We start from the raw sequence: 20595 nt of genomic DNA, 5'->3' as shown, positions 1-20595 counted from the left end.
CGCAAATGTTGTTCCCAATCTAATAATTCTCCCTCGATTCACACAGAGGAGAAGAAACCTGAGCTCTTCTCTCACTGGGATGTAACGGTGGTGCTCAGGAAGCCACGCTGTCTGCCAAGTGATCTGGTGGCACTACACCCGAAAGCCATCAAACTGTCCACTCTAAGTCATTCCTGGGATATGGCTGCCAGCATTTTTCAAGAACCTATTTCAGCCCTGAAAATTATGCTTATAATTTACCCTGGATTCGCCCATCTTGGGCAGCATCCCTGAACTATACCCCTTGGGTCATACAAAAACCAGCTCTCCGCTTGCCCTCTTCTCTGATCCACATACCTTCCAGACACTAAGGAAGACGTGCCCGGTTCCCCCCAGGCATTTTGCCACTTAGCCAACATAAACATTCTTTTCAGCTTTCATCAGAAATCAAAACCTATACATTTTTGTCATTCTCTTCACTCTTTTCCATTTGTTCAAATTAATCCAGCATGTGTGTAGCGAGACATGTGTGGAAGAGTGTAGATTCCTGGCCCTCTGGAAAGTCACCCTCCTGGCACCTGTGACTCTGTGGCTCTGTCTAATCAGTCTAGACTTGCCACCTCCACCAAACCCAGAGGAGAGTAACTTGGAGCAAGTTGAGAGCAGAAGCTGGAAGAAACCTGAGCTCCTGTGTGGTTCCTCAGGGGCGACCATGGAAAACATGTGGGGGTGGCTGGAAGGAGCGAGCCAGGGATCCCTGAGCTGCCCCACTGTGTGAGACCCAGAGAGGATGGGGGTAGCTGGTAGCAGGTGGCCAGTGATCACCGGGACTGGCTGCCCCACTGTGTGAGACCCAGAGTACCCAGCTCCACTCCACACCATGTCCCAGTGGTGACTCGGAAACATCAGGTTGCACACTGCAGTCTGCAAGGACATGACTGATGTCTCAGTCTGGCCACACCCCTTATTTCAGAAGTGGCTCCTCTGATCCTCCCAAGACTTTGGATACTTTTAGAATTGTTCCCCAACTCCCAGGTTTCATGGACTCTCCAATATTTCAAACAGCAAGATTTTGTTTGGGGTTTGGGGCGGGGGGGGGGAGTCAGAAGCAATGGGTTGAGCTTTAGTCTTGCTAAAAACTGTCTTAAAAAATCACCATCTTCTTTGACCTTCATTTCATTAAAGAATGGAACTATTCAACCTACCCAAATTATAAAGGCACAAATCAACATGATAAACTGTCCTTTACACTGAACAAATCTACTTTGTGAAAACTGGTAACTTTGTTCTCGGCTTTCCCATGTAAAAACTTTCCTTCTATCCTAGTGCTGGAAGATGTTACTGGCTCAATGCCACAGGCACACTCTTTCCTCTTTCATTTATTTATATGGTGCTGTGTGTGTGCACGCATGCACGTACATCGGAAGGTGTTGGATCCCTGGGCTGACACTGTAGGTGATCGTGAACTCTCTGATGGGAACCTAACTCCAGTCCTCTGGAAACCACAGCACTCTAAAACACTCAGCCATCCCTCAGCCCCTCTCCATTCTTTCTAAAGACATGGGCTGATGGCACTGCTCCTAGGTGACAATGAACTGTCACAAAGGCACAGCTGAGTGCATCACTCACTCTGGTGATCAACTCGGCACAAGGCTGCGGAAGGCCTCCTGCTATTAGAACAGCACAGCATAGCACCGATCTTTTTGGAGTGCTACACAAGCCCTATCTGCTAAAACAAAGTTCAAACTCAGATGAACAGAATCCAAGTCTCTACAATTTAGCAGCACAATGACTTACATTGTAACAAAAACTACTGGACATGTGAGGCAAAGAAATGCATGACCCACAGCCGAATTTAAAAGCCTAGGAAAAACACTGACCTCACATGACCCAGGTGTTGGAATTAATAGTCAAAAGTGTTAAAGAAACACATATAAATATGTTGGGGGTGGGGGTTGCTGGAAAAATGGCTCAGTGGTTAAGAGCATAAACTGCTCTAGGAAAGGATCCAGGTCAGTGCCTAGCACTCACATGATAGCTCACCATAAACTCCGGTTCCAGGAGATCTGCCTCACGCTTCTGACCTCTGAGGTCACCAGGTATAACCATAATGTTCACTCAAACATCTAGGGAAAAAACACTCAAAGATGGTCATAAAAAAAAATGAGTAGATAGGAAATCTAGGTGTAAAGAAGAAAATGTACATTTTTAAAAAAGAGGGGGAGGGGAACGAAGTAGCAATTTAGTACTGAAATATAAACTGACTGAATGAAATGTTTAGTTAATGGGTTAACAGCCGCTTGAAGACGGCAGTGGAACTAAACTGAAAGGCAGATGATCTTAAAAGATCAGCAGGGAAGATGCTAAGAGGAGGTACTAAACTAACAGTGCTTCGTGGGAACAAGACTGTAACTCATCTGAGAGAAGAGCAAGCCTCTACCACGGTTTCCAGAACAAGGAGAGAGAGAGAGACATGAATGGAAGCCATTTAGGTCTATGGCCTTGCCAGCATGAACGCTTCTGATCTTAGAAGCTAAGCAGGCTTGGCCTGGTTGGTACTTGGATGAGAAAAACTGTAAGAGGAAAACCTGGCCTAAAAATTTCCAAATCTGGTAAAAAACCTAAAACATCACTCTACAGATGTGAAAAATTCAGCAAATCCAACACAATAAATGTACGGAAAATGACATCCAGGTACATCCCAGACAAGCTGCAAAAACTAAACATCCCAACATGCTGAGCAAGCTCACGACATGACCAAGGCTAGCCCTGAAACCCCTGCCTCTGTGTCTGCCTGCTGGGAACAAGAAAAGATTCCCAAGCAAAGCCACCATTCCCAGCCACAACGGAGGCCAGCGGCCAGAGGAGCAGCTGGTTTTGAGACTGGGTCTCCCTACATAGCCTTGGCTACCCTGAAACTCACTGCATAGATCAGGCTAGCCTCATAATTGCATCAATCTTTCTGTCTTTGACTCCCAAGTTGTTGGGTTGAGGAAGAACTGTGCCCCTAAGCCTGGCTGATACTTTCAATCCTGTGGAAAAAGAAGAAAAGAAAAAGGCATGGTCTAGAATTCTACATACAAAGAGAATTATCTTTGAAAAGTAAAGATGCAGTGAAAACATTTTCAGACAAATCAAGCAGGACAGTCACCTGGAAAACAAGAACCGCCAGGTGAGGGCAGTGTCCAGGCTGAGGAGAGACTATGGCTGACAGGAACCTGGTCATCCAAGGAAACCCTAACGCTCTACCTAAGCTGAAATAACAAAGTGTTCTGTAGAACATGCACGTGCTGTTGATAGCACACAAGAAGATGGGGACAGAGGGACTCACCCTGCAGGCAAGGTCCCCACACTCCGTGCACAGTTGTAACTCCACTGAACTGCTGTCGCGTAGGAAATGATTTTCTAGCTTCTAGAGTAGCTGTTATAAGAATTAACATTAACAGCTACACACAAGCCAATGGGAGAACAAAGATGGGACATAACTCTGTTACAGTGGGCAAAAGTATGTGACCAGAAATGTTCCATCTGGTGCTGATGACATCTGGCCTTAGTCAGGAGCCTTCTCATCTAACGAACCATTGTTGAATGAGTGTTTTACTATCAGCCAGCTCCGCAGGAATTACTGGCATGCACACAATGAGAAGCCCAGCCTAGCGGTCTCACGGAGGCCTCGCAGTCAGCATCTCATTGTTTCTAAACAGATTTAATAACCTGCATTCACTACAGTCTCTTCATCTCTTGCCTCTCCTAAATCCTGGCTCCCCCACCCCCACCCCCAGCCTGTTTCTTTTGCAGTTCTTTCAAGCAGGGCCAACTCCTTCAAATTCTACTAAAATATACCTTTACCTTACTCCCCCAAGCTCCTCTAGACCCTGACTAACTTTTCTAAACAATTACAGAACATGTTTTTTGAGCTCATGCTATTCAAAGTTCTTTTATTCTCCATCATCACTAAAAATGGGTGAGTTTTTATTGTTTTTATTGTCAACTTGACACAGCCCAGAGTCACCTGGGAAAAGGAAACCTCAGCTGATGAATTGCTTGTATCAGACTGGCCTGTGGCCATGTCTGTAGGAGTCTTGATTGATAACTGATGTAGAAGGGCTTTGCCCACTGTGGGCGGCACCATTCCTAAGTAGGTGAGCCTAAGTAATGCAAGAAAGTTGGCTGAGCATGAATGGGTAAATGCCAGAGTGAGAGAGAGAGAGCAAACAGGGTACCTCCATGGCTCCTGCCCTGACTTCCCTCAGTGGCGGACTATGGCCTGGAAGTATAAAGAGGAAACAGATCTTCTCCTTCCCAAAGTTCTTAGTCAGTGTTTTCTCACAGGAACAGAAAGTAGCTAATACACTGACACAGGCATTCGGCTGCCTGACCACTAGCAGTTTCATTTGAAACCACCTGTAACTTCACAGCTTCCTGAGCTGAGTGACAATGACCTTGCTGCTTTTCAAACTCTGGAACTGTTCATATCCACCCTGAAACACCTCGCTCCCACAAACTGCACTGCCACTGATAAATGTTCTTTTAAAAAAGGAAACCTTAAGTACAAAAGGGGAGAGGTTTGTTTTGTTTCTGTTTATTTGTTTACAGCTAATTATGTGAGTTGCATTTGGGTACCAGAAATCGTAAAAGCATCCTAGGAAGCCGGAAGCTGGGGAGCTGGGCCTTGGCTCTGCTACATCATCTCCTATGATCCACGCATCTCCCTGCCAACACGCTCTCTCCATTCTAGATTATTCTCCAATATAGCTGCCAGATTTCTTTTCCTAGAAAACAAAATCAATGACATCTTTCTCTCCTCAACACCTTTGGGTGGATTCCCACAGCACACAGAATAAGCTCCGACTTCTCTACACGGAACACAAGGCCTATGTGCTGGCTGACCTTATGTCCTCTTCACACACAAACCAGAGTCATCTGTGGAGGAAACACTAAGTGAGAAATGCATCTGTAAGATCAGGCTGTAGGCAAGTCTGGAGAGCATTTTCTTAGTAAGTGATTGGTGGAGGAGGGCCCAGTCCACTGTGGGAGGAGGTATCTCTGGGCTGTTGGTCCTGGGTTCCATGAGAAAACAGGCTGAGCAAACCATGGGGAGCAAGTCAGTAAGTAGCACCTGTCCAAGGCCTCTGCATCAGCTCCTCCATCCATGTTCCTGCCCTGCTGGAGTTCCTGTCCTGAGTTCCTTTGATGGTGAACAGTGATCTAGAAGTATAAGCCAAATAAACCCTTTCCTCCCCAACTTGCTTTTTTGTCATGGTGTTTCGTTATAGCAATTGAAAGGCTAAGACAGCCTGTGTTCAAACACACGACAGTGTTCCCCACATCAGCTGATTCCTATTCACTCACTCTGTGCAGACCAGAGTCACTTCCTTTCTGAGGCCTTCACTAACTCCTGAGAGGCTGTGCTGCCTCTGTGATCTAGAGTCTGCTGTAATTTCCATACCCTCATCACTAAGTGTGTGGTTCTCGGCTAGAATATGTTAGCTTGGCAGTTTTTGTATTGGAGAGTGCATATTAAACGTAAGGTGAATGAATAAAATTCTACTTAGAAATATATTTTAAAATATCTCATATGTATTCATATATTTACATATATATATACACATACATACATACATACATACATGGCTCAGCAAATGACTCAGTGAGTTAGAGACACTATAGAGCCTGAAGACATGATTGAGTTTGAGATACAGGATCCATTTGCCTCCCACAAGTTGTCCTCTGATCTCTACATGTATGCTCTGACACCCATGCTACTGTCTCCACTACAAAATAAATAAAATTTAATTTAAAAATACACACACACACACACACATACACACACACACACGGTGAGGGGCGCAGTATGAGAGATTCTCCATAACCATTGGTTAAAAGAAATCTAGGAAGGGATTTCAGAATGAGAGAAACTGGGGAGATGGAAGGAAAAAAAGGGAAGGCCAAGCAGGGAAGAAAGAAACTGGGAGAGATGCCAATGGGGATAAGGTGGCTTCCCATTTGGTGGAGAATGTATACATGTCAAAATCTACTTGCTAGATTCTCCCAGAAGGCTCCTACTGAACCCACTTAGCGTGTGATTTTGTCCAGGCACACACAGCCCTCTGACAGACTCCTCCCCAGAATCTGTAGCAACGTCCCTACTGCTGGACCAGTAGACTGCCTTCTTGTACTCTTTGGGGGTACGGCACACGGCTGACCTTTTCCTACTTTCTGACACTCCTGACACCCACCCCAGACACCTGCTTTCCCCCTCTCCTCTCTGTCACTCGACAACTTTTTATAGACTGTGGCTAACCTATGTGTTCTTTAACTGTGGGAGTGTCTCGGCTTCTGCCTGCTCCTCAGCTTGCCAAGGGGCCTCTTCTTTTCTAAGACTACCACCTCGCTCGCTGAGCGAGAACACAGCTTCTACTCACCACCTGAATGTTAGTGACCCCAGACCAGAGCTTGGCACACTAAAGCCCCACATGTCAAAGCATCCTGGGCATCCTGCAGGCATCTCAAAACTGGCATTACCGTATGGAACACAAAGCCCTCCTCTACTTCTTCTCTGTTCCTTTAACCAGAACTAGCAAGAGAGACTAGCAAGCACTAGCTCCAGGGACAGAGGAAGCATTGCAGAAACATCTGGAGTTTACATTGGTGGGAGAACAGGCCTAAATAATTACACAAATTAGATATACACTGGGAGAGGGGACAAGTCAAAGAACATTAGAAACGTGTGATGAGGAGACCAGCTTACATGGGTATATTTTTTAAGAGCCAATATTCAACTTGAACCCAAAGAATGACTAATAGTCAGACTATTAGTCAGACCAGCAAAGAGTAGGGGTACAGCACTAGGGAGACAGCTCGGTGGGTAAGGCTGCCTGCTGGGGTCTGAATCCCCAGAACTCATGTATTCAAAGGCAGGCACAGCTGTCTATGACTATAGCCCTAATGTTGGGGATGGAGACAGACACAGACAGACCTGGGAGCTCACTGGCAAGCCAGCCAAATCAAAATAAGTTTTAGGTTCAATAAGAGACCTTATCTCAAGGGGAAAAGGCATAGAGAGACAAGGAAGACACTTGACACCTTCCTTTGGCCTCTGCATGGGCACGTGCACCTACCTGTGTGTGTGAGCGCACATGCAGAGAGTAATGCTAACTACTCTGTTCTATGGAATGACAGCATCTGGGGGAGGGAAAAGTAGGTAGAGAATCACGGAAGTAAAATGAAGAGTTCAGCTCCCCTGTAACAGGCGACAGCTCTGAGGGGAGGCTGGAGTCTCATACAGACTGACCTCAAAAGGCTTCTGAGTGTGAACTAATCCACATCAGTATGGGGGTAACCCTAGCTGAACCTCAGGAGTCTGGGCACACACGGGGAACCATTATGAGGCTACGCCCACTGGACCAAGATGACACTGCAGTGGCTCCAACTATTTCTCTTACTTCCATTTTGTTTACCTCACAGAATGCTATTTGGAGCCAAGGCTTCCGAGGAACCCACTTTGGAATCCCTGCCTAACAGAAGTCGGCTCTCATTACAACACAAATTACCATGAAAATCTCCACCAACCAAAAAAGGTTTCTGAACACGAGCCAGCAGTCCACTTACTCCAAAGGAGCCAAACTAACCTCAGTGTTACATCAGGGTGAGGTTCTTGGGCCCACCTCAGAGGTTTTTTTAGACCGTCTGACACAAGTATGGGAAGAAAGTACACTAGGAACTGGGTTAGTGTCACATCTAAGGACACTGGTGACCCCCAGCACAAGCCCAACTTGCCACACTCTGTCCCTGCCTCCAGAAAGCCCAACTTTTTCCATGAGAAATCTCCCCTTCTATTCTGGTGTTAACTGGATCTCAGTTCAAACTGGGCTTCTTCCTGGAGAGCCTTTCTGGGTGCTCCTGATACTGAGAGAGCCTCCCAATTGGTGTCTGTCTGTCTGTCTGTCTGTCTGTCTGTCTCTCTCTCTCTCTCTCTCCTGATACTGAGAGAGCCTCCCAATTGGTGTCTGTCTGTCTGTCTGTCTGTCTGTCTGTCTCTCTCTCTCTCCTGATACTGAGAGAGCCTCCCAATTGGTGTCTGTCTGTCTGTCTGTCTGTCTGTCTGTCTCTCTCTGTCTCTCTCTCTGTCTCTCTCTCTGTCTCTCTCTCTCTCTCTCTCTCTCTCTCGTTCTACTTCTGCCTGTCACAACTTCTCTGCAGGCTCCCAGACTAAGGCTCTAGAAGACAGTGACCATGATATACAAGACTGGGCACACAAAGAAAGCTTTCGCTCAAGCTTCATCAGTGAATGAATGGATGGATGTTAGCTTTTATCCAAGGCCCCCGGAATGGCAAGATCTCTCCCACCCTCATTTCCTCCTTACGCCCTCAGAACTACTGAAGGATGCGCCAACAGCTGAGGGTTTTTCTTTGGAAAGTAGACAAGTACTAGAAAATAGTTTGGACAGGCATGTTCACAGAGGAGACAAAATGGGTCTCCAGTGACAAACTCACTCCAAAGAGTTCCCATCCAGATGCCCTTGTGTTTTGTTTTATTTTGCCTTGCTTTGTTTATTTGTTTTGGGGAGGCTGCCTTAAGCATCAGTTCCTTCTGTGAAATATGAATACTTCTGACTCTTGACCACAACTGCAAATTTACGGAAAATCGATAGCAGGTTCTAATTCTCATGACTCAGACAAATGTCAACAGTGGCTACATGTGTCGGACACTGTGCTTTCTCCCGGTTAAGCGAGGGGTCCTCTGAGATAAGTACCACCACTATCTCCACTCGGCAGATGTAGAAGCAGGCTTAGTGTGGTTAAGTCACTTGTACAGAGATACACAGAGCAAATGGCAGAGCTGGGATTAGAGGCGGAACAACAATCCTCACCTTCTCAGGCAGATAATGACAACAGATGATTTGCTGACACACTGGACCAAGCCTCTGGTGTGCACTTCTACCTTAACACAGATGAGGAAGAGAATGTTAAAGAGCTTGGGGAGCACCAAGCTCCATCCTGGCACAGGGAGAGGCCAAGAAGACAGTGTGCTGTCCCAAGGCAGCCAGAAAGCTTTGAACCAACGCTGGAGACAGGGATGGAGATGCTGATTCTGAATCATGAGCTTTCCCCTGACATGACATTCCCGCCCACATGGCAGCCAGGTTCGGGGATGGGTCAGTGATGCACATCTGCCCACCCAGAGGGAGAGCCGAAACCCAGGCATCCAAGGCATGACATAAATATGAAGTGCGGAGAATGCATTCCTTGTGAACAGCTCCACATCAAATTCCCTGCATCCCTGCTTGGCAACGTTATTAGAGGCATCATTCAGCCCAGCCGATTGGAGAAGAGGCTACGAAAAAGGCTGAAAAATGTGACCAATCATGAGAGTTATTTTTGTGAGAAAGGAGAAAAATGTCACCAAAAAGGGTCAGTAGATAACCCTCTCGGGCTGAAAATAGCTACCCTGCTGGCAGACCAGTCAGGGACAGGCAGAGGGCGAGGGATGCAATGCAAAGCCACGGGAGCGCTGGCCGCGTGAGGTGGCTGGGGATGAGGAAATTGGCCTAATTTGGGAACATGAGTCCAGCAGCATTTCTCAGATTCCTGGCTAACTTTGAGCTCTGTGTCCTCGGGAGAAACGGCGAGGGCATGGGGGGAGAGAAAGAGCAGCTGGGATCCCAACTCTGCTCCCCACAGCTAGACCAATAAGGAGGGGGGCAAAGGGACTCATTGACTCTGCAGAAGGCTCCAGGATAATCCCCCACCTCAGGCCTCTCTGCTCTCCCCTAAAGGCCCTTCTCCATAGGGAGGTCTACGCACCAGCCCTAGGGCAGGTAGGAGAGGGCGCAGGGTAGCTGGCTATGGGCAGAGATTAGCTGAGGGCTCTGGAGGAGTTAACTAGCCTCTCCAGTCCTGAGGTGATGAGTCTGACTTTGAGAGGTATCTTGAGGCTTTACAGGTTGCTGCCCAGACTTAGCAGACAGGTAGCAACTGTTTCCACAGAGGCTCTGATCTCTATCTACAAAATAAAGAAACAGCCACTTTATATAAGCAGGGATGGGGGGGGGGCAATCCATGGCTAAAGCAGCCTTGGAGCGTTTTTTCCCTAAAGACTGCCTTTGCCCCAACTCAGTGTAACATAACTGGATGGCCCAGGGTTTTTCTCAAAGGCTTGTCAGGTAGAGACACCCACTTTTAACTCACAGCTGCTTCTCCTCAGACACACTGTAGAATTAGAGGGCCTCCAGCAAAGCCCTCTCCTAATTTAAATTTCTGACAACGTCACTTGCTAACTGAACTGACTACACGACTGATCCAAGCCTCCCCCCAACCCCACCCCACGGTGGTCCTAAGCCTTCTCAGGGCTCCACCTTTCTTGGAGGTCCCATTGCTAGATGCTATGTTACCTACTATGCTTGCACTGCCCAATTTGATCTTCAGGACAGCCCTAAAGAAGAAGGCACAAGCCTGGGGCTGCCACAATGGCTACGTTGGTAAAGTGCCTGCCACACAGGCATAAGGACCGGGTTCAATCCGCAGCACAGCATAAAAGTCAGGTACAGTGGCGTGGCTCACGTCTATAAACATGAGGAAGTCAGGGGAGACCTGTAGATCCCAGTAGGGGGGTTATTGGCCAGGCAGCCTAGCTGATTTCATGAATTCCAGCAAGAGTTTACAAGAGACCATGTCCCAAAAACGCAAGATGGAGTGAACACGGAAGACATCCGATCGACCTCAACCTCTGGCCCGCGTGTGCTCACGTGAACAAGTCCATAAGTCACACACAGAATCAGTCAGTCAGAGAGACAGACAGACAGGCAGAGAAAATATGGCATAATCCCAGTGGACTCCATGCCAGTAAAATGACAAAAGAGCTTAACTTCCTGCTAATTCAGGAAAACCAGGCAGTTGTATGGTCTTTGAAATCTGAAGAATGACCAGATAAACCAAAAGACCGCTCTTCCTCTCTCGGTGCGGGCCTGGGTCCCATCACTTCGGTGGAACCATATGTATGTCTCCGGGAGGAAGCCTCTGAATGGTGACCACAATGGCAGGAGAAGATGACCAGGGGGAGAGTTCACTGGACCACTCATTTAGGCATAATGGGATACAGGACAGTGTTTTCATGGAGCCCACACAACTGTAAGGAGTTGGAGAGGAATGCGGGGAAGGGAGTTAGCCAAAAATAGAATTCTTTCCTTTCTTATCCCAGTCTATTTAAAAGTTTTGTATAAATTCAATTTTTTTTTTCGGTTTTTGAGACAGGGTTTCTCTGTGTAGCCCTGGCCTGGAACTCACTCTGTAGACCAGGCTGGCTTCCAACTTACTGAGATCTGCCTGCCTCTGCCTCCCAAATCCTGGGATTAAAGCATGTACGTGCACCACCAATGCCCAGCTAATAAAAATTCTAATTTTAACATCAAATTACTTTGTATCGATATCTCCCACCCTGTCTGTCTGCCTGTCAGTGTCTATATCTGTCTCTACATGCTCATGGCGACCACATTTTGGTGTCAGGTGTAGTTCCTGACCTGCTTCCTGCCTTAGTTTTGGAGACCGGGCCTCTCACTGAATCTGGGGCTCACTGGTTGGCTCATCAATTGACAGTGAGCCCCGGGGACCCTCCTGTCTCCCCCCACCTTCTAGTGCTGGGGTTCACCACCCTCAGCCTGGCTTTTATGTGGGTGCAGGGGATCTAACACAGATCTCGGGCTCACAGGAGCTGTGTCACGGGAAGTGGGCTTGGAGGCTGCAAAAGACTCATGTTACCCCTCCCCCTTTTGCCTCCTCAGGATGTAAGACCCTGGGGAAGGTGCAAGGCATACATGGAAGGGTGTGGAGAGAGAAAAAGGAAGGGGGAAATGATGTAATTATAATCTAAAAAAAAAAAAAAACCTTTTTTAATGTGAACTCTCAGCTGATGCTCCAGCCCCAGGCTTGCCTGTCTATTACCAGGCTGTCCACCATGATAGTGATGAACTCATATTCCTCTCAGACCGGAAGCCCCAATAAACCCTTCCTCCATAAGCTGCTTTCATGAAGTTTTATCACAACAACCATGAAGAAACCAATATCCAGGATGAGCATCTCCCTGGCTGAGTTGCCTCCCAGCACCATCAGGTCGGCTAGAAACAGCCCACTCCACAGCCATTTGTCCCCACGCACCAAGAAACACCAAACTCCCAGATAAACCCCCTAACAGTCAGAGTAGGAACTATAAACCCAACATGTGTCTGCACTAAAGCCCTCGGGAGCTAGGCAGTGGTGGTGAACGCCTTGAATGCCAGCACTCAGGAATCAGAGGCAGGGGGATCTCAGTGAGTTCGAGGCCTGGTCTACAGATCGAGTTTTCAGGACAGCCAGACCTACACAGAGAAACTCTATCTCAAAAAAACAAAACGGAAAGTAAAAGTAAAGGTCTTCTGAAAGCTAGGACAGTTGTAAAACCGTGTGCTGAGCAATAAAATACAGCTAGTCAGATACTCTGAGTCCCCTGGTTACCATTTCCTGATCAAAAGGGGACAGCCAGGGGCTACGCCCTGCACTCTTCCTGCCTAGAAGGCAGATCCGACCCCTGAACCAGCTCGAAACCGTGAGAACTAAAGCCACAAGCTCCCAACAGCACAGCAGGGAACTAGGATGATGCGGGACACGCCCAGTGACCACATCCCTCGGTCCTCCAGGAACTCCTCCAAAGGCCACCCTACTTCAGTTAGGCCAGAGGAAGGCGTGGCTGATGTAGCCAGATTCAGCACGAATGGATGCAAAGGGATGCCTGGAAATCATCCCCAAACAACACAAGCTCGAAACTCAGGAGGAAGTGTGCACCATGCAGACCAACAAAGTCTCCTAGGGCATTAAAGTGAGATGTGACCAGGCACAGAGGCTCACGCTGCAATCCCAGCACGCGAGAGGCTGAGACAGAAAGGTCATGAAGTTTAAGGCCAACCTGAGCTTCAAAGCAAAACTGTCTCAAAAACAAAGGAGCCAGAAAACAAAGTGTAAGAAATGACGGGGTGCAGTGGCACACATCTTTAATCCCAGCACTGGGGAGGCAGAGGCAGGCAGAGCTCTGAGTTCCAGAACAGCCAGGGCTACAGAGTGAGTTCCAAGACGGCCAGGGCTATGCAGAGAAATCCCATAGCATAAAACCAAAGAAGAAAGGGGGCGGAGGAGAATGTAGCAGCAGTGGATACAAGCTGGAAACAGGAGCACATGCTTATAATTCTAGCTATTCAGGGGCTAAAGCAAGAGGATAGCAAGTTCAGGGTCATCCTGGGCAAGTTAGTGAGATCATTTCATTAAAGAAAGAAAGGGAGGGAGGGAGGGAGGGAGGGAAGAGAAGGAAGGAAGCAAAGAAGGAAGGAAGGAAGGATGAAGGAAGGAAGGAAGGAAGGAAGGAAGGAAGGAAGGAAGGAAGGAAGGAAGGAAGAGAAGGAAAAGCACTGGGGCATTGCTCAATGGAAAGCACTTGTCTAACACATGCAAAGCCCTGGGTTCTATCCCCAGCACTACACACAGAAAGACAGGCAGACAAATGGCAGTGACTTGGACAGGCCTAGTCACCTATAAAAAGCCAGCACCAGTATCCTGACTAACTCCTGCCACACAGAAATGCCAGCCTACAGGTCTCACTGGGAAGAGCTTCTGATTTTCCTGGGAACCCCCAAATCTCAGTTTTTACATCAAGTTTCTCAATTGTATAAGTATTGGCCAATTTTTTTTTTAAGTTTAAGTGTATAAATCAAACACGATAGCTTTGGCAAGAAGCCTCCATGGATAAAGTGCTTGCTGTACAGGCCTGGGAACCCAAATCCAATCCCCAGGACCCATGGTGGAAGGAGCCAAGGCCTGGATGTGCTGCCACATGGGGCCTAACCACTCGCTGCTCCTCTTCAACAGGCACAGCATCAAGCAAAGGCTCATTCACCCCTAACGTGCTGGATGAACGGGAGCTTCCACGGTGCCATTTAGTTTACCAGAGTGCTTACATGCAGAGCTCACTTGATCCTCACATTCATCTAATGGCTCCATGGTCACCATCTGACAAATGACAACACGGAGGATTCCGGAGATTAGCGGATTGAAGATCCAAGCGATTAGAAGAGCCAATGGCAAGCCCTGTGTCTCTCTGCTACCTTCTTCCGAGTCCCAACTCCGCCGCCTCACTTTAAAATAACTATTTATTCAAAACTAATTCCTCCATAACTCTAACAGCGGCTTGGCAGTCCCCAGGTGCCACGCCCACATTTCCAGGGATATCTCCACTGAATAAAGCTAACGAGGAGATAAAAACAAAAACACGCCGTGCAGTGCGCTCAGAGCTGGGTGTAAATGGGCACACGTCCTGGATCTAATTTTAGAAAGAAACGGCCAGAAAGTCTCACACAGCCCAGCAAGTATCTGGTCCTAGGGAGGCGGCCCAGGCAGCTTCAAACCCCATTGACACAGGAAGGGGAGGGTGGCCTTCCAGAATCCTGCTGTCCCCGCTTCCAGGGGGACTCTCAGAAAAAATGCTGAGAACCAGATCAGCAATAGTTGTGCATTAGACACACGCACACACGCCTGCCCGCACACACAGACTGCCAACATCTTAAAGACCAGGTCGTGCTGAACTGCATCCGGCCAGCATCAGCCAGCTCTGATGAGGTCCCAGTAATCCCTTTACAGTGGTCATGTGACCTGCAGGCCCAATACCCTCCAGATTGTGGGTCTTCCTGCTGACGAGGGAAGGGTCAGCGGCCAGATTTCATGTGTTGGCATTGAGGTTACAATCATAACTCCTCATACCCGTTTTTCTATAGCAAGAGGGAAAACGAGAGATATATGGGCAGGGCTGCCTAAAGAGCTTCAGAACACAGGGACATCGTTCCTGACGCCCACTTATGTGATCCGTGAGTGCAGTGGGTCTGTTTTATGTGCACCTGCGTGGTCTGCCAGGCTTCTCGGCACCCGCTTTCTCAGCCACTGCAAACTGTTGAGTGAGACGACTGCCAAGAAGCCAGGTTTCCTACTGTCTGGTGACTCACTTCTACTGGAGCAGAGAGGCATGCAGCACGACAGTCAGCAAATAACCTGGCCTGCCCTAAGGCAGGTGGGTGCTGCAAAAGCAGGAGGCGGCAGCCCTAAGAAGACAGCCTAGGGGGGTCAGGGAGACTCTGGAAAGACAAAGACTACACAAAGGAAGAGGGCCGAGTGAACCCCAATAGTATAGTTCATGGATTTGCCACCCTTCGTAAAGAAGCCAGATCATTCCCCTGTGGTTGAGGCCTCTTGGGAAAGTTTGCAGAAGGAAGAAGCAGCCTAAGCCCCTCCCTGCTGGGAACTGGTGGAGACCTCCAGCTGTGTGGTCCGACCTTTCAGCCAGTGCACCTTCCTGGGCAGCTTTCCAGTGCCTCGCTTCAGACGGCTCTACAGAGCGCTCGAGAGCTGAGGATGTACTCAGGGAGACAGAGTGCTTGCCTGGCACGCACAAAGCCCCAAGCCTGAACCTAGTACCTACAAACAACAGGGCAAATACTCATGAGGTAGAGGCAGGAGATTCAGTAATTCAAGGTCATCCTCAGCTACTCTGTAAGTTCCACACCAGTCTGAGTCACCTGAGACCCTGTCCTTAAAAAAAAAAAAAATTGGATACTATGAATATGAAAAAAAAAAAAAGTCCAGAAGCCAGTATGGTCTCAAAGGAAAGGTGTTCCCAGTAGGAAAAATGTCCACAAAGGGAACATCCAAATCGAGACACATGCGTGGAAAGGGTTTGTTTATTCCTGAAGAGCATGCATGTATCCACAACTTCCTGCTTCACGTCTCTGTAACACTCACCTCTCCAGTCTGAGTCAATGAAGAATTCTTGCTGTTGAGGTAATTCTCAGCCTGAGTCGACTCCTGTTGAGCTCGGCGTCCCATCTTGGCCCCCTGAAAGGAGAGACGGAGAGTGCAGCTGACCCAGTGTCACCTGAGGCCCTGTGGGTATGACATACAGTAAGCCAGGACTGGGCTTTTACGGCATGGCAGAGAACAGGATCTGAGTAACGTGTGTGTGTGTGTGTGTATGATACATGAATATATCAAGTGGAAATATTCATAGAGAATTCTCTAAACCTTTATGAGAAAGTACCCAAGTTAGATCTACTTGGTAGAATAGGAAACATACAGGTTATTGATCGTGAGATTTTCAACAGCCACAGTTACTGCAAAAACAAAGTCACTGTTCTGTCCTGTTCTGTCGATGACACACAGAAATGCAGCTAGCCTGGGCAGAGACCGAAAGTCATATAACCCAGAGCAGGTGGTAAAGGCTCCCACGTTCCTAGACTTGAGGCAGCTAACAGGCTTCAATTCTATGGCAGCCTAGTAATCCAGACACCTCTTGCTCTGCTGGTTAGATCTGCATCTACAGGCATGGAGGGAGCTCTACCACAGGAATGCTGAGACAGCAGCCTTGGAAGCTAAGAGTGAGTACCTCAGGATTCTGAGTCAATAGACAAAACATTTGCAGGTGTCCCCAGGCTCTCCAAGTGGGTCGGGCCTCTGTCGCCAACACTCCCCAGAACAAAAGGAAACTCTGATGGGTGCTGAAGAGTGTCTGTGCAATCATTTAAAACAAAACAAAACCAAACCAGCACCAGCATAACATCTTCAGGTCTCATTGCCGTGGCTGTGTTCCAGTCTCAAGATGCTATGGACAAAGACTGAGACTGACGCCATTTTCCAAAAAAAAAAAAAAGGAAACCAAGGCCCAGGAAAGTGATTAAGTAACAAAGTCTTTGTTTGAATTTAAATCCTATGTTCATCCCACATCCCATGGCACTGAAAACCTGGTGCTAAGTGTTCTAAGAAGGGAGACTAGGGTTTTAGGAGAACCACATTAAACAAACAAACAGAAACTACTAAAGTGGAATCTGGCCATCCAATTGCAACCATCAACTCTTCAAGTTACAAGGCCGATCTCTTGAAGTTTCAAGGGTGACGGGAATAATTTTTCTGATGATACAGTTCATATCTTTCTCTAGAAAGAATACCCTCTTTTGTTTGTCCAAGTATCTGATCCTACAGTAGTAACCCTGAACAAAAATGATCCTGTCTGTAAATGTCCTTGACAATCGATTTCTCTATCAGCCATTAACGTTTGAGACTATTTGAAGACCCTGTAAAATTGACACATAGAAAACCTGAGGTCATGTATTTTAAGGGCAGACTTTTTATTGTCTCTTCCCCCTTATCCTTCTCCCCCTCAACTAGAGCAAAGGCCAGTGATGGTCTGTTCTCTGCTATCTATCTCTCCAGTGCCCAGAACAGCGCCTGATCCACAGCAGGGCTCACTACATATTTGTGGAAAGAATGAAATAGTCACTATATTCACATCCCAGGTACCAAAAAGGTTCGTGTATCAGAAAGACTTGGTGGCCTAATGCCCGTAGCTTTTTAAAAACCCTGCTCTATTCTCAACCAATTAACTTCTGCCCCTTTATCTCCTTCCAACAGGTGCCTCTCTAGAACCTTGGAAGGCATAAGATGGTACCAACGCCCTTCGGGGCACCTGAGATTTTACATCAGAAACTAAGGACTTGCCAGACGGCCCAATTCTTCAGTGGTTTCAACCAATTCTAAAGGCTATCCAGACCTGGTGGGCACCGAGACCTGGTGGGGGAACTGTGACAGTAAGAAAACACTGAATGTGGGTCTTTAATCAAGTTCTATTATTTGCTGGCTAAACGCCGGTCATAGGCTAGGAGGAAACAACAGGAAGGTCAACGAACTGCAGCAAATGCTTTCCATGAATCGCCCCATTTCATCTGCACAGCAACACTAGCATGGAAGTCGAGGCTAGGTGTATTCTGGTCCATCAACAGTTCTGTCACCTAGTTACTCTCCCCATCCCCAACCCCCTACACATAATAAAATGGAGTATTGATTTCCAATCCTGGATGGGGAGCAGAGATTAGAGAGCATGAGGAAAGGACATCTCCAGCCAGCTCTCTTCCCAGCCTCTTTCAGAACTTCCGGGACTAGACTGCCCAAGAGAAAACGCCAGGGCGGGAGCGGGCGTGGTCGGGGCGGGGTCAGACCCTCCGTTAAGGTGGAATTCGCACTCGGGCAGTTGGGCCAGGGTCTGTCCCGACTCTGGGCTTCTCAGAGAGCCGGGCCACTTATCCCACCCGCCAAACCGGACCCCAGCCCCCAGCATCGCTCCTCACGGAGGTGGCCGAGCTGCGACGTTTCTCTTCTCCCAGATCCAGTAAATCGTCCATCACCGCGGCCGTTGATGTCACTTCCTGGAAACAGCCGTCTCCGCCGCGTCCCTAACAACGACCCCGCCCTTCCATCCCAGTCCTTAAAGAGTCCGCCTCACAATTCCTAGGTCCTGTGTGTCACCTTCCAATTGAAACCAGATCTTTCCTACAGTAACTTTGCTTGACTTCGGAGAAAACAAAACAAATCGCCAGCTAGCAAGATCCTCTAAGGTTGCTGCAGAGAGAGGTTAGCCCTGGGGACTGCCTACATTCGTAACTCTGATTAAACACGGTTGTGAATGGAAGCACTGCTCTCAGTGATTATTCTGAGCCCTCACATTCACAATTGACAGAGGCCTTCAGAGTTACTGTTCAAGGATAGACGTGCGGTGTTATTTCCATTTGATGGATGAGCACCAATGTAATAAATAGTTTACACACTTACAATGACTTGCAAAAAATCAGTGTGTGTGATTTCTGCCTTCAAGAGGTTTATTGAAAGCAGTCACGCATGGTGATGCATGCCTGTAATTCCAGAACTTGAGTGTTAGAGGCAAGAAAAATTAGTTCGATGTGACAGGGGCCATAATCCCAGCTTGTTACTTAGGAGGATGAAGCCAATGGACTACTTATGACTAGGAATGGGACTCCAGTCTTGGCAACACAGTGAGACTCCGTTTCAATAGAAATAGAAAAGAGGGTATAATATTGGGGTTCTAACTTAATCTGAACAACCCCACAAAGTGGGTAGCAATGACTCATCTTATCAGCAAGACAGACAGACAGAGGAAAATGACTCCAGTCCTAAGTGCCGGGACAGCCTTTGTAACACCACATGTTACTGCAGTGACTTCCAGCACGTAGTGGTTCCCAGCCATCCTCCTAGGCCTGCAGGAGATAGCCCACAGACAGCCTAGGGGGTAGTCATGTTGAGTCTTCATTGATTCATTCTACATAAGATCCCTAAGTCAACATCTCCGGCCAGTTCTTGGCATTGCTCACTAGGACTCACAGAAAATGGAATGTGGATCTCCACAGTTCAAGAAACACTGGGAGGGCTGCACCTAAAGCTTAATGACAAGCATTGCTGAAGTACCCAGCAGGTGACATTCAACTCAAGGTTTCAGTGCCCCTTTTACTGAGCAAGGCCAAGCATTTTCATGCCCAATGACGCCGGCCTTCGAGTTGGAAGAATTGATTTCTCAGCCCGGCCTTGCTTGACCTCAGTTTCCTTCTGAGATCCTTACTGGCTTCTCGGTGAGAATATTTTGTTAGATTTTAATCAGACAGAACAATCAGTGCCAAAAATCTAAGCCAGCTTCGATATAGGCACCAACTATTCCCTTGTTCCTTCTTCCTTGGCACCGGCTGTGCAAGAAGGGATTAATGTTTGGATTTTTCAACTTCTTGTAAACTCCCGCCCACTTCTACCCGGACTCTGAGAAAACAAAGGGTGAATGGTACTCACCCTGGGCATGGAGAAACCTCAGCAAGCAGGGGCTGGCAAATCTTACTTGAATCGCTTGAGAAGTGAGTTTAAAAACATAGCTGCTGTCAAGACACTGGAGTGGGAGAAATGGTGTATAGCCCCAAAGAGAATTCCTTCAATAGCTCTCCCTCCCATGTTGTAAAGAGTTAGCCCAAGAGACCCAGTCTCTAGGCTCACCCATTTTAAATTTCAACACAACCTCCTGCCCCCTACCCCCCCCTGCCGCTCTCCTCCCCCTCCCCTGCTTCATCCCCGCCCCATGAATTTACATATGCCCTTAGTGTTTTTGACTCTCTTCCCATTCTGAAATGCAAATTCCATAAAAGTTTGTTCAGTGTCTTATCCTCGGCACCTAGAACAGTGCAGGGCATGTAACAAATGCCAAGGCTATCCCTCGGGGCCAGCAATTAAGAGCACACATGGCTCTTGCAGAAGACAGGGGCTGGATTTCAGGTACCTGTGCTGGGTGACTCACAATCTTCTGCAACTCCAGATCCAGAGGAATGGCTGCTGCCCTTCTCTGATTTCCAAGGTTACCAGCACACAAGTTCACATACCCACATATGGACACACACACACACACACACACACACACACACACACACACACACGAGAGAGAGAGAGAGAGACAGACAGACAGACAGACAGACAGACAGACAGACAGACAGCTCAGAGCTGTGTGACCAAGAAATCTCTTTTAAGGTTTCTCCACACCTAGGTTTCCTCACAGTAGCCCAAGTTAAAATAATGCCCTTCCAGATTAGACAGCCTGTGGTTGACATCTCCATTACCCACATGCAGTGTGGCTTTGAAAACACAACTATTCTCAGTTTCTTCAATTGTAAAATAACACATTAACATCTCTCCAATTGGGACGTTGGAGCCAGGCCTCTCAAAAAGGGTCCA

Source organism: Rattus rattus, chromosome 7 (assembly GCF_011064425.1).
Source record: "Rattus rattus isolate New Zealand chromosome 7, Rrattus_CSIRO_v1, whole genome shotgun sequence".
In the NCBI taxonomy this organism is placed as follows: domain Eukaryota; kingdom Metazoa; phylum Chordata; class Mammalia; order Rodentia; family Muridae; genus Rattus; species Rattus rattus.
The sequence above is the reverse complement of the archived record's forward strand: the minus strand, read 5'-3'. Positions refer to the sequence as shown.